Source organism: Lactuca virosa, chromosome 1 (genome assembly GCF_052849685.1).
Source record: "Lactuca virosa cultivar CGN04683 chromosome 1, Lactuca_virosa_CGN04683_v6, whole genome shotgun sequence".
In the NCBI taxonomy this organism is placed as follows: domain Eukaryota; kingdom Viridiplantae; phylum Streptophyta; class Magnoliopsida; order Asterales; family Asteraceae; genus Lactuca; species Lactuca virosa.
The window spans coordinates 210,509,176-210,524,573 of NC_136426.1; positions in this window are offsets into that span (position 1 = coordinate 210,509,176).

Here is a 15,398-nt window from a genome sequence, read left to right on the forward strand (position 1 = left end):
GGTGATATGGTTGAAGAACTTCATCGGAGACCTTGGAGTTGTACCAGCCATAAAGGAGCCTATGGAGATTTTCTGCGATAACGAAGGAGCGGTTGCCTTGATCAAGGAACCGAGGGATCATGGCAGATCCAGACCCATCGACAAAAAATACCACTTCATCAGACATCAGGTAGAGGAAGCACTCCTATTAGTCAAGAGGGTTTCGTTAGAGGAGAACCCAGCAGATCCTCTTACGAAGGGACTGAGCAGGGTTAAGCACTTACAACATGCTAGGAGCATTGGTCTGAAGGAGGATATTAGTTTTATTGATTAGAATAGATAGTTAGAAACTTGTAACAATTTAAATGTAATTGACATTTGATGATTAAGTAATGGATGATTTATTTATAAGTAAAGTTTACTGTCTTTTGTCAATTGTTTATATTGTGTTTCATTTTTGCATGTTTTGACTTCCTGAATAATAGGATTATTCAAATTATCCACATTCAACCATACTTTGGAGGTAAGCTATGAGGTTATATTGTTATGAATTGGCTTGTAGATTGTCTAAGTGTTTAGACATAACAAACATTTGCTGCAACATTCATGAGTGCTCCTGAAATAGGATTTGAGCATTGGATTAAACCCACGCTCATATGAATCACTTCATGGAATTTATCATGAGTGATTGTGAGACGATAATATCATATAGTCTTTAAACCGAGATATATTAGTTGTTGTTTACGAGTTGGTTGTGCATTGATCATGCGTAAACACATCAGTAACTTGATGTTATAAAATGTATTATTGTGTACGATTTAATGAGTAAATAGTAGTTCTTACATAGGTAGTCTTTTATATCATGCACCTCTTAGTTCCCTCTTTTAAAAGAAGATCTCACGAGATTTCAAGTGGGTCTTAAACTCTACATGTTATAGTACACACCTTAACTCTACATGTTATAGTACACACCTTGGGACATAATAACATAAATGTGCTTTAATCTCCAAAAGCAAGATTTTTACATTAAATTTAACTTCTATTGTTGTATTAGAATGGAACTGGGTATCTCACGAGATTTCAAGTGGGTCTTAAACTCATCTTTATTACTAACTTTCTTACCAAGTTTCTAGATAATCCCTTAGTCAAGTGATAACCTACATTTTGTTGAGATCGAACAAGCTCAACATAAATGATTCCATAAGTTATAAGCTCACGTATAATCGACCCAATTTCGACATTGAAAGTCAAAGAACAAACCCTAGGTCTAAATGCCTAAATCTAGAATAAATTAGTGTAATTGGTCTCCCCGTGAGTAAAGTGTGAAAGTGATGGTTAAGAATAAATATGAAGTCATCTGTGTAATTGGTCTCCCCGTGAACTTTTACTCCACATCGTGAAGAGGAAAGTTCACGTCGTGAATTTTAAAACCCTTGAATAGTTACCGTGATGAAGTTCATGACCACGACGTGGGGTATAAGACCACGTCGTGGTATCAAGGATTTTATTTATTTACTTAAAAATTCATTTTTCTTTTAAAACTTTTACCACTCTATCAATTCTAAAAGCCACACTTACTGTATCTTCTCCAGTGTTGATGGCCATGACATATGGTTGTGGCTTTTTCTCGGGAATTTATGGAGATAATCTTTCATTAACAATGTAGTTAATGACCAAGTTGAGCTTCAATGTTATGGATCGATGCTTAATGATTTCTAAGTAAAGCTTGTTGGTCTCTCATTAAAACTTGTTGGTCTCTTATCGCCACATCAGTCTCATCATGTCTTTTTCCGAAGCCTCCATGAATCTAGTTAGCATGGACTCTAAATCAACTTTCTTTTCAGGTTATGGCAGCTCTTTTTGGTAGAGCCTCGACCTGTTTGCCTAGATTTATCTTCTTTTTGTTTTTTATATTCATTGTAAGGCAACCATTCTTTCTTTGGCTTCCTCTAATCTTCATCGTAACGATCTCCACTCGAGTAGCATATTTGAGCTTTCTGTTGGATTAGGTGTCTAAGCCCATAACTATAATTGGTATGTACTTGACCTGATAGTAGCATAATCATTATGGGTTGCCTTCACCATAGTAATTTGATAGGATGAATTATGGAGAAAGAGGTTAAGTGTGATTTATTAATATATTATAAGAATAATATATTAATTGAGAAATCATATTATTTAATTAGTATTGATCAGAAATTAATTTGGAATTAATTTGGTGATCAAAAGAGACTGATTAAATTAACGGGGACTGACTAAGTAAATCAGTAATAGTTGTAGTTTGGACTAATGGATCCTATTGGCATAGGATGGACGAAAATCTATGGGGAGCCCATAGAATTTCGTCCAAGGCCTCCATATGGGGATCCATAGGTTGCTTAAGGTTTAAGCAAGGGATTTAGGGTTTCCAGTAGATAACCCTAAGCAGCCTCAACTATAAAAGGAACCCCCCAGCTCCCTTGAAATCGGCTTATGCTTTTAAGAGAATACCCTAGCCGATTTTAAGAGCCTCTTCCCTCTCTCTCATAATCCTCCATTGCTACTTGGTGTTTGTGACTCATTAGAGGTGCAACAATTGAGGCACTAAGCTCTTGAAGGTCAAGATCAACTAGCTACAAGAAAAGGTATTCATCTAACTTTGTTTTAGTTGTCAATTTCGAAAATTGCATGCTAGATTAGGGTTTATGCTTTGAATAATTTATTTGCATGTATAACTTAAGAAAAACCTAGATCCAAAGCATTAGGGTTGCATGTGCACCATAGGAATATTGTAATGCTCAAAACCCACATGAATATCATGTATGGATTGGTCCATATTTGTCATTCTTCGGTCCATATTATTCAATATAACTACAAAACCACCATGTCCTCAGAAGTTCCACTCCCAATTCATTTTGCCCCATCATTTCGAGGATTGTGATACTTACAAAAATGCTTAGAAAACTCTTCAATCAACTCCTTAATCTCACTGGGATTTTTCTTTGTTAAATGTCCTTGAGAATCAAGGAGTTGCCTTGTCATCACATTTACCCCATAATAGAAGATTGATACTTCTTGTTGCTCATTTAAATCTTTTTGGGATAATTTTTGGTTAATCCTTTGTATCTTTCCCAAGCCTCGTACAAAGACTCTCGTACTTGTTGCTCGAAGTTTGCTATGGCCTTCTTGAGTTTAGTAACTTTAGAAAGTGGGCAAAAATATTCTACGAATTGTTCTCACATTTTTTCCCATGTAGTAATTGCACCGGGTGGAAGTGCCTTTGACCAATCCTTAGGAGCTCGTTTGAAAGTGACTGGAAGCATTCTCAATAACATTGTCTCTCGTGGAACATTCAGGATGTTGAAGTAATTAGCTATGTCATTGACTTCGTCAAGGTGTTTGTAAGCATCCTCATGATATTTTCCAAAAAATGGAACTTCCTTAAGGGCGAAAAGAATGTCCTTTAAGCTAGAATGTTGCGGTAGCGGGAATTGCAGGTTGCACTAGACCGAGACCGGTGTTTTATCGTATTCTTTTCTTGTATGCCTCCATAGACATGTCGACAACATTCTCCATCTCATTTTTTGGTTTTTCTTCGGGTTCACTCTCTTCTTATTCTAATTCGAGTTCAGACTCGTATTTGGATTCTTGTGTATTAAGATTTTGCTCAAAGCTTTCAACCTTGCTTTCGTCTTTTTGGGGATTACTCGATTCTCCTACGTTCTTTCCTTTCTTTTTACCAAAAACCGATTTAAGATCTTTGAATAGTGTTTCTTTGGTGTGTTAGTTTCTCCTATGTTCTTATCTGTCTTTTTATGAAGGGCTGACTCTGGATCTTCAAGCGGTGGTATCAAAGGTGTGTTGGATCCACGGGTCATGTACTAATACAATAAAAAAACAAAAATAAAAATGTAAAAACGAACAAAAAGTAATTAAAAACTCCTACTGAACGTTTACCACGACGTGATGTATGGGACCACGTCGTGTTGAAGCAGAAAAACTAAACAGATGATAAAAACGAAGTAAAACGTAAAATAACCTAATTCACAGCGTGAACTTAAGGTTCACGTCATGAGTTCAGTAATTCAGAAAAAAGAAAAAAACTAATGCTAAAAATTAACTTTTTGCAGGTTTAACCCCACAAAAAGGATCGATTAACCTAAAACAATTAAATCTAAAACTAAATCGTCGTTCCCCGACAACGACACCAAAAACTTGATGTGGTGCAGACTATACCTTACGTAGCTTTAATTTATAACCTAACTACTTATCTATTGTTGCACTTATAAGCAGTGTACCTAGTCAGGGTATAGCATAGTAAAGTAAGTTGGGGTCGAACTCAGGGAACGAATTTAATTAACCAATCTAACTACTAAAAATTAACCTAAAAATAAGCAAAAGTTTAATTGATTTTTATCTGATTTTACAAGTTCAGACAAACTTAATCACTTAACTAACGATTCAATCAATTACTAAAATCACCTCCACTTAGTTTGAATCCACTTCTCCTCTATGGTTAGCTATTGATTATGGATTATTAATGTTGGTAATCAATTATTATTCTATTAGCAATTCAAGTCCAAATTTACTAATAATTTTACTTATTCATGTAAAGGGATAATGACTTAAAAGGGTAACATATTATTCGATTTGTACACATTTGGTCACTGAGTTTTTTTTCGTCCACATTTACCCCTTAAACTTGTTAAATTGTACACATTCAGTCCTTATGACCTGTTACTCCAGGTTATCTGGGAAAAATGACTTGCTAGGGTAATATATTTTTCATTTTGTACACATTTAGTCCTTAATATTTTTGTACATATTTAGTCCTTAACATTTTTTTTGTTTCAAAATAAGTCCTTTTTTTGTACTCATTCAGTACTTATGAATGATTTCTTTAGGTTTTTTTCACGACATCTTACGCGAGACAATCATTGATGAAGTGTTTGGGGTTGTTGATGCTTATGTCCAATGCGATCTCGACTGCTTGGTTGCGTAAGTCTTGTGGTTTGGCTTAGGTCTTGTATTTTGAACATCGTAACTTCTTCATACGATATCAGATTTTAAGGATCTTTATCCACGTGTTCATTTTTTGAGTCTACTACAACTTTCATTAAGATTACTCCCGTTAAAATGTAATATATTTTTACTAACGATTTTACAAAAAAAACATACATACATGCATTCATAAAAAAACGTATGGACAGGGGAAGACGCAGTAATACATAGTAGGTGTTGCCGAGATGAAATAGGTGTTGCCGATACATGGAAAATAAGTATAAACGTAAAAAATAAAGCGAAAATTTTTACACTGCGAACAGAAAAAACAGGTGTTGTCGGTGCAACACCGGGACCATACTAAATCCGCCACAACGTATGGATATAAAAATCGTAAGTAAAAATATATTATTTTTTAATGGGAGTAATCTAAATGAAAGTTGTAGTAGACTAAAATACGAACGCATGGATATAAAGATCGTTAAAATCCGAGATCATATGAAGAAGTTATGACGTTCAGAACACATGACCTAAGCAACCAAGTAGTCGAGATCGTGATGGATATAAGCATCAAAAACCCCATACACCTCATTACTGAATGTCACACGTAAGATTTCGTGAGAAAAAACTAAAAAATCTTTCATAAGTACTGCATGAGTACAAAAAAATGACTTATTTTGCAAAAAAAGGACTAAATGTGTACAAAAATATTAAGGACTAAATGTGTACAAAGTGAGAAATATATTACCCTATTAAGTCATTTTTACCGGGTAACCTGGAGTAGCCGGTCAGTTTAACAAGTTGAAGGGGGTAAATGTGGACGAAAAAAAAACTCAGTGACCAAATGTGTACAAACCGAAAAATATATATTACCCTTTTAAGTCATTATCCCTTCATGTAAAACTATGTATGATCATACATTAATCAGTCATAATATGTATAAAAGCTATGTAAGATTAATCAAAATAAACACAATCGTGGTCAAAACTTATGTTCTCCAGCTAAATTAGTTACTTTCATTACTTATCTAAGATTGGTTCGATCCTAGCTCTAGCAATTTAATGGTCACTAAACTACTAGGTAACAAGTTCATGTAATTTAATGTTCACTAAGCTACACAGAACCTGAATTGAAGCAATTAAAGCATAAAATATTAACATGTTAGGTAAAGATAATCTAACACAAGCTCATAACCAACATTTAAAATCTATTAATCAATAAACTAAACCATAGAGTTAAAGCTTCATCTAGCTAAACAGAAACTACTAGATTTGGCTACTCATGGTTGGTAACGCAAACTCAAATCCAATAATAAAAGACATAATCATAGTGTACCAAACTAAGATGATGAATATAATCTTCAATTGAATCTCCTTCAAGGAATGTTAAATCTCGATTTTTCTAAACAATTCCTCTCCATAATTCTATCTCAAAACCTTCTAAGCCTCCTCAAATCGTGAAAGTGAATGAATATATATAGTTTTGGTAATTTTCGCATTTCATGACGTGTATAGGGATTTCACATCGTGTACTTGAGATAAATCCTTATCGGGTAAGGACTCTGACTTCCTGTGCACTTATCTTCTAGAATACTCACTTCACGTCATGATTTGGGCTTTTCAAGGGGATTTTTCTTCTTTTAATTCTTCAAATCTCCAAGGTTCCACTTCTTGTCAATTATAGTCCTTATTCTTCAAGATTGTTCTTTTTGGCTGCAAAATTCAACTTAATCTCATAAGGATCATATATCTTTGCAAATAACCAAAATATTAATAAAAATATATTAAAATTGCCTAAAATGTGTATAAATATAGCAATATCAAGAAGCATATATGTTACATAAGGCAATAGGAGGTCTAAGAGGGAAAGGCAATATGACAGTACCTGAGTTACAACAATGAGTATAACATGGATGGTTCACTTGTGATAAGTACAAAACCCTATTAGCATACCAGAAAAGCGCACCACATAACTCTCATACGAAATAGCAGTCATCATACAAAGGCAAAGGCACAGGAAATCAGACAAAAGCAATGGACCTAGCTGCCGACACTTTCCTTGCTCGGAGGAAAACAGTACCGACGAGGATGCCTCTAAATCGAAAGAAAAATGCATCTTGCGCTGACCCCTCATCAATGACTAAAAACCCAGACACAATTTCAAAGAAAAACCAACCACACACCCAATCCCAACAACAAATTGCCTGATATCAAAATTCACAAACATGCAAGCACAACATAGAAGAAAGAAACACACAAAAAGCATAAAAATAGAGATGGAAGATCATAAACCTAGAGAAGATGTCCTCAAACAAACGTCTGAAGTAGAAATCCAAAGAAACACAAGAATGGTCGAAAAGTGAAAGTGAAAGTACACGTGGCAACAATTAGTAAAAAAACGACTATGAGTAAGCAGTTGGAAAAAGATGACTGTTGATTCGAAAATATTTATTAAATAAAGGCAACTAAAAATTAAAATACAAGGCAAAGAGCCAAAGAGGGACCAAAATAGAACATTAGAAGAAAGTGATCTGACGATTCTCTAAAGACCCAAAAAATACTGTTTCTCAATCTCATGTGAATATATATATATATATATATATATATATATATATATATATATATATATATATATATATATATATATATATATATATATATATATCAATTGGACATGTACCAATTGAAAGAAAAATTACAAATTACACTGATTGAAATATTAATCAATTATGCACCAACAAATTTTCAAGCATTCAATCAAGCAAGTAAGCACAAATAATAAAAATCATCTAAGCATATATGCAAAGATACCAAGCATAAACAATACCAACTCTTGGAATAACTTTTATCAAAGAATCTATAACATTCACTAAAACAAAGTTTGCAGATATTCATTATTGCAAATAATCATATAAGTTTTACTCATTTACAAAACACATAATGTAAACAAAAGAAGCTAAACACGTAATCATGTAAAGTTACAAATCATTTTTCTAATGGAAAGTTACTTCCATATCACAAAATCTAACCAAAATTTATCAAACAAATTTTCAAATTACTAAATATCAGAAAATGAGAATTTTACACATTGATGCAGGGACAAAAACTGCAACAATCCCCGTACTTAAAAGATGGACATGTGATAAAAAAGAAGTTAGACTAAATTTGCAATATTTTTAGAGTAAACTGCAAAATTGGTCATTGTAGTTTATGAAAAAATGTGGATAAAGTCCAAAAAGTTTCTAAGTTGTATGGAAGATCCAAAATCTAATACTTTTCGTAGCTTTAGTCCTAAAATTAAGAAATTTATGTGGTTTTGGTCCAAGGAAAACTTGAAAGGACGATTTTGTCCTTCTAATTTCTATTTTGTATTTTTTGTATTTTTATTTAATCTTTTACCAATTGAAAATAAAAATTAAAAGAATGGACCTCTGTGTGTGTGTGTGTGTGTGAAGATATTCATCCTCTTTTTAAAAAACACTAAGGTGATGTTTGTTTTTTGTCCGCAGATCTTCCTGTCCTCTTCTGTCTGCGCGGCGCAGACCACGCGCAGACATTAGCCTTCGCAGACTGTTTGTTTTTTTGAAGACTGCAGACCTAAAAATGTCTGTGCGCCCTCTTCTTGGCGCAGATGTGGACCAGGGTCTTCTAACATCCTTCAGACATCTTCTAGCCTAAAAAAACACATATACTTTTTTTAGATTTTTTGAATTTATATTTATTCCAACTTTATTAGTGATAAACAACTTGAAAAAAAAAAGTTACAATACTTAAAAAAAAAGTTCGACGACACAAACATGATATTTTTGACAAATTTATAAATAAAAGTTTATTACTATAATAATCGTTGAAGTTGTTTATATAAATATTAATATATATATATATATATATATATATATATATATATATATTCTTATATTTTTTGTACCAAATTGTATAAAACATTATTTAATAAAGCATCGTCAATTTCTTAGAAAAAATATTTATGACACGTTTTTAATTGATTTAATTGAATAAATCGAAGTTTATTTCCATTCATTTATATATCAAATTATTTGATTCCTAATTACAATGTTTAGACATAACTTTACGACCAAAATTGTTGGTTTTTTTCAAATATATACGTTAATTTGTACCATTTTATTTTCACTTTTTATACAATAATACTAAAAGTTGATTTAGATTTGTTAATTATTTATAGAAAAATCATAAATATATTAAAAAATCACTTTGTAGTTTAAAAAACCAGTTTATTTAGTGTAACATCCCAAGTTCAGTAATATAAGTTCGGCGTGCTATGTGTAAATAAAGGAGTAAACTCGACGAGTATGTGTCTTAACTCGTTGAGTCGGAGCGGGTGTTGGGCACGCGTTAAGTGACCCGACTCGCCGAGTCGGCGATTGGACTCGACGAGTCAGTGCTGGGAAGAGAAAACCCTAAATTTTAGGGTTTGCACCCTATTTAAAGGGCCTTAAGTCCTTACCTCAGCCCCCTTATCACCCCTTGACGTCCAGAAGCAACCCTAAACGATCCAAACCCCCATTTTGAGTGTGTGAAGGAGAGGAAGTATGTTGGAGGCAAATGCAAGAACAAGGCTTGGAAGATTTGATCATAGAGGAGCTGGTGGATTCGATTTCTCTGCTCAATGACATCAGTTTGAAGGTAACAGGCTGTTACCTTGACCTTGTTACGTTTTGATCTACTCATGGATGAAGTTTGGGGCCATTTTAGCATGTTTAGGATCCATTTCGGGTTTTGGATCTAGATCTGAGTTTGCAACTTCAGATCTAGACTTCTAATGGTCCATGAAGTGATAAAGTATCAAACTTTGGCGTGCTTATGAGGGTATTCCAGTCACGGTCTGTGAGCATAGAGATTGTGTGATTATGTCTATTGAAGGAGCGAGTTTGGATTGGACGTGTTGTTGAGATTTGGGTGAGCTGTGTTCAGTTGTGTTGAATCAGAGAAGTTTGAAGGAGATGCGAGGATAGATCGTTGGATACCAAGTATGGTTGTAGGCATGGATTATGTATGTAGTGGTATTCCAATCTAGGGTATTCCATCCTGAGGATGACTGGACCCTATGATTGATTGAACCCGACGTGTTTGGTATTCCAACCCGAGGGTTGATTGGGCCAAACATGCGTGAGGATACAGGGGTATACCATCCTAGGGATGACTGGACCCGTCATAGGCAAGCCTGGTATTCCAGCCCGAGGCTGATTGGGCCAGGTATGAGTATTTATGCGATATAGCTGGTTGTTCATGAGAGTTTCTCGGAAGCTGAAGGATGCGTCATCCCGTCAGCGCGGAAAGGGGCTAGATTCAGGAAGGGAACTGGATGAGTTTTCAATATTGCAAGTTACCCGGATTATCGCCAGTTTTGGAAAGGGGAGGATAGATTAATATTGTGAGGGAGAGCCCCGTGAATTATAGTGGTAACCAACTTTCGCCAGTCACGAAAGTGCGTGCATGACAGGAAGGTGGAAGTATCATCGGGTGGTATGAAACATCCCAAAAATACAACCCAAAAATTTTTCGTTTGAAAACTTAACTAAACCATAATATTAAACATTAAAAGATAAATCCATGAATCATTCGTCTCAAAATGTCATAATAAGTTAATCAAATCAACTGATGTCAAAACATATCAAAATGTTTGAATTAAACTCCCAGGATAAACTGAAGCTGTGGTGTGTGTCATGCCATCATCCCGAGCTCTTCCCCTTACTAGCGGAAGTACCTGAAACCAAAAACTGAAACTATAAGCACAAAGCTTAGTGAGCTCCCTCAATCTACCACATACCATACAATAGCATAAAAAGCAACTACTGGGCCTTGCCCACTGTATCGGACCGAAGTCCGGAAACTGCATCGGACCGAAGTCCGGAACTAACCAGGGTCTTGCCCTCTGCATCGGACCGAAGTCCGGAAACTGACTGAACATAGTATAACGTAATCATAACTACTAGCATAAACACATATATTGCATACTGCATCGGACCGAAGTCCAGAACACATAACACAAGACATGCTTGAATCACAAAGACATCAAGCACACTGAACTACTGCATCGGACCGAAGTCCGGAACTACTGCTAACTAAACGGGCCGGTATTCTGGCCGTAGACCCGTTCCTACTGGAAGAAAACTCACCTCGTAACGCTGGCTGCTGGAGTGCTAAATCTGAAACTGTCTGACTGCTGCTTCGGAACTCCCCGGCTACAAATCCCATAAACACTAAATCAGATACTGATAACTAATCTCAGGGTAAAATGACTATTTTACCCTTGGTCAAAGTCAACTTCCGGGTCAAAGTCAACTGTCAGTTGACCTGACTCGCCGAGTTGGGCCGTCAACTCGCCGAGTCCCTATCCTTTCTTCTATTCCCCAACCCGACTCTACTCGTCGAGTTTAGCAAAGACTCGACGAGTTCTCCTTCTATAATAACATCGAGTCAACCTTCATCTGACTCGCTGCGTTCTATGAACAACTCGTTGAGTCCTCCTTCATTATATGAACACGTCCATTCTACGACTCGCCGAGTTGTATGAACAACTCGTCGAGTCTGTTCTTGAGGGTAAGAAGATTGCCTTGGACTCGCCGAGTGTGTTCTGACACTCGTCGAGTCCCATGATTTCCAGATTATGGCTAACTTCTTAAAACGTCGAAACACTCCCTGGGACCTTTCTAAACTTCTGCTAACACTCAACTAGGCTCCTTTGAACCACAACAGATTGGGGACTCAAGCCCCGGACTCGCCGAGTTCCATGAACAACTTGTCGAGTCGCCTATTGTTCAAGTTTATAACTCGATTTCTGATGTACAACTCTCGTCCAAAAGGTAGATCTGGGCTTCTAAGGTCGATCTAACACGTAAAGTTATGAACTTTACGTGCATGCATGGAAGAATAAGCTTTAAGGACTCAAAAAGAGGTCTAAAGAAGTGCATGGGCTAATATGGCCATAGAGCTTGCATCTTTATGCCATGAACTTGGTTCTAGAGCCTAGATCTGAAGGTGAATCGACTTGGGACGTCCAGGTCTTAAGGATCAAGCTTATTGACTCCAAACTCCATAAAGGGGCAAAGGAGAAAATCTATAAAACCACAAGTCAAGTTTTGAGCTTGATTACCTGAGAGTGAAGAGAAACTGATGTTGCTCCTGGATCTAGTCCTTCTCCCTTGATCCTTCTTCCTTCCAACTCTTCTACTAGATACACAAAGCACCAAAAAACCTCCAAGTTTCTAAGAAAGCTCAAGATTGCCATAAAGAAAATTAGGGTTTTGAAAGTAATGCTCTGGGAGTGATGGAGGCTGGACCTGAAGCTCATAATGTTGTTTAAATAGGGTGCAAACCCTTTAATTAGGGTTTCATCCAGACTGGCCTACTCGTCGAGTCCAAGCGCAGACTCGGCGAGTAGATTACTTAAACCCCGCGCCCCAACCTCGCATCTACTCGAAGAGTTAGGGCTCCCACTCGTCGAGTCACTAATACAATGGAATAAATGTAGATCAAATACGTACCAGAAACGGGGCGTTACATGGTACTTAAATTGATGTGTGTGGATATTAAGGAGAAGAGGCCGGTGGAAGCTTGGAGCAATAGGTAGGGATCCTGCGCAGGAAGGAGTTGTCCTTAGAAGGGACGCGGTAGTAGCACCTGAAGAGATTTGGGTTGGTTGGGAGATTGGAGGCTGCAAGGTAGGAGTATTATACGAAATTGTGTGTTGCAGCAGGCTTCGAGGACGAAGCCTAATTTAAGTGGGGGAGAGTTGTAACATCCCAAATTCAGTAATATAAGTTCGGGGTGCTATGTGTAAATAAAAGAGTAAACTCGACTAGTAGGTGTCTTAACTCGTCGAGTCGGAGCGGGTGTTAGGCACGTGTTAAGTGACCCGACTCGCCGAGTCGGCGGCTGGACTCGACGAGTCAGTGCTGGGAAGAGAAAACCCTAAATTTTAGGGTTTGCACCCTATTTAAAGGACCTTAAGTCCTTACCTCAGCCCCCTTATCACCCCTTGACGTCCAGAAGCAACCCTAAACGATCCAAACCCCCATTTTGAGTGTGTGAAGGAGAGGAAGTGTGTTGGAGGCAAGTGCAAGAACAAGGCTTGGAAGATTGATCATAGAGGAGCTGGTGGATTCGATTTCTCTACTCAGTGGAATCAGTTTGAAGGTAACAAGCTATTACCTTGACCTTGTTACGTTTAGATCTACTCATGGATGAAGTTTGGGGCCATTTTAGCATGTTTAGGATCCATTTCGGGTTTTGGATGTAGATCTGAGTTTGCAACTTCAGATCTAGACTTGTAATGGTCCATGAAGTGATAAATTATCAAACTTTGGCATGCTTATGAACATTCCTAGCCATGAACCTTATCCTTAGCTTGATTTGGGCCAATAGCACCTTGTATTCACGTAAAGTTTGCAACTTTACATAAGAATCATGACCTAGAAGGTTGGATCTACATTATGGAGCCTTTGCATGGTTCAAAAAGTGTCTGTATGGATAAAGGACTGTAGGGACTCGACGAGTCGCATGGTAGACTCAGCGAGTCACATGAACATAGGCATGAACTCGACGAGTTGGAAGAACAACTCGGCGAGTCCCATGAAGATTGCCGAAGACTCGGCGAGTCAGTAGGATGGCTCGGCGAGTCCGTTAGAGTTTTCCCAGTCATTAGATGCGCGTGGACTTGTCGAGTTGCAAGAGAGAAACTCGACGAGTGGCCATTGAGCTTTAGTTGCGAGCCGTAGGAACTCGACGAGTCACTTTGGTGAATCGGTGAGCAGACAAGTATTACGAGGAACTCGGAGAGTTGCTAAGGGTACTCGACGAGTTGAGGTCAACATGGACTGTTGACCTTGACTGATGACTCTGACTTTGACTAAGAGTCGACCAGTTTGACTGCCAAGGGTGTTCTGGTAATTGGGCACTTATAGAAATGGTTTCATCATAGTGCTAGGTGGTAGAGTTCGTGGCTGTGATCGGAGGAGTTGATCTTATCTCTTCAGTTCGGCAATTGCAAGGTGAGTTATCCTCACTATACTCAAGGGTCTAAGGCACCAAGAACAGCCCTTTGATTTGTTATTTGAGATAGTTACTATTGTGATATGATAGCTTGGTATCTTGGTAGATAGGATGGTTGCGTGTTAGTACGATTGGTTAGATCAGTATCCTGGTAGATCAGATGTGGTTATGATTAGTGACCTATAGTTGGGTCTGACTGTCTGTATGCTGGAAGGAGATTACCTGTTATATGTGCACATGCTTGTTATGGTAGTTGAGGGTATTCCATCCCGAGGATGATAGGGCCCTAGTATGTTGTCTGGTTGGCTGTTATATAATTATCTGATATAGGTGCACATGTTTATTTGATAGTAGGTAGGCAATCCAACCCGATGGTTGTGGGCCGAGAGTATTCCATCCCGAGGATGATTGACTCATAGTACATGGGCATTCCAACCCGATGGTTGTGGGCCGAGAGTATTCCATCCCGAGGATGATTGGACTCGTAGTATGCTGGCATTCCAACCCGATGGTTGAGGGCCTGGGGTATTCCATCCTGATGGATGATTGGATCCGTAGTAGTTATTGCATGTGTAGGAGTGTGGGCATTCCAACCCGATGGTTGTGGGCCGGGAGTATTCCATCCCGAGGATGATTGGGCTGGTAGTATGTTGGCATTCCAACCCGATGGTTGAGGGCCAGGGGTATTCCAACCCGATGGTTGACTGGACCAATAATATGCTGTTCATTTCTGTATATGTATGGTTGTATGTGTATGGGTATTTGGGGGTAACTCACTAAGCTTTCGGGCTTACAGTTTCAGTTTATTGTTTCAGGTACATCAGGAGATAGTGGCAAGGCAAAGACGTGATCGTACCGCTCCTCACTTTTATGATGTTGTTTTCGGGGATACTCTGATAATAAACTATTTGGAAACCTTTTGTAATAACTAATGGTACTTGGGTTGTTTTTGAATGTTTAAACTATTTTGAAATTTTTGGGTGCGACATTTAGATTTTAGTTGGAGAAAGGGAGAGAGAAGGACGTAGGAGTGAGTGAAGAAGATTATTCAGGTTGAAGTAAGATTTTGCAGGTCAAAAGGAAGAGGGGACGATTGCAAGGATGATTTTGGAGTTCTATTGCTCATGAGAGTTCTGGTGTTCGCCGGAGATCTTGGATTTTAGTGGAGCATATAGCCACATAGATTTTATGTTCTGAAATTATTCTTGATTTGCCGGTTATGTATGAGAGAGAGAAAAAGAGGGATTGAGAGAAAGTCAAATGCGAAGAGCAAAGAGGAAGAACGATAGGTTAGGGGCGTTCTTTTTCTTTTTAATTAAAAAATATTAAAGTAAAAATAAAGAAATAAAAAAAGAAACCGACAAAATTGACATTTTAACTCTCTCAGGACCAAAATCAAAATTCTTAATT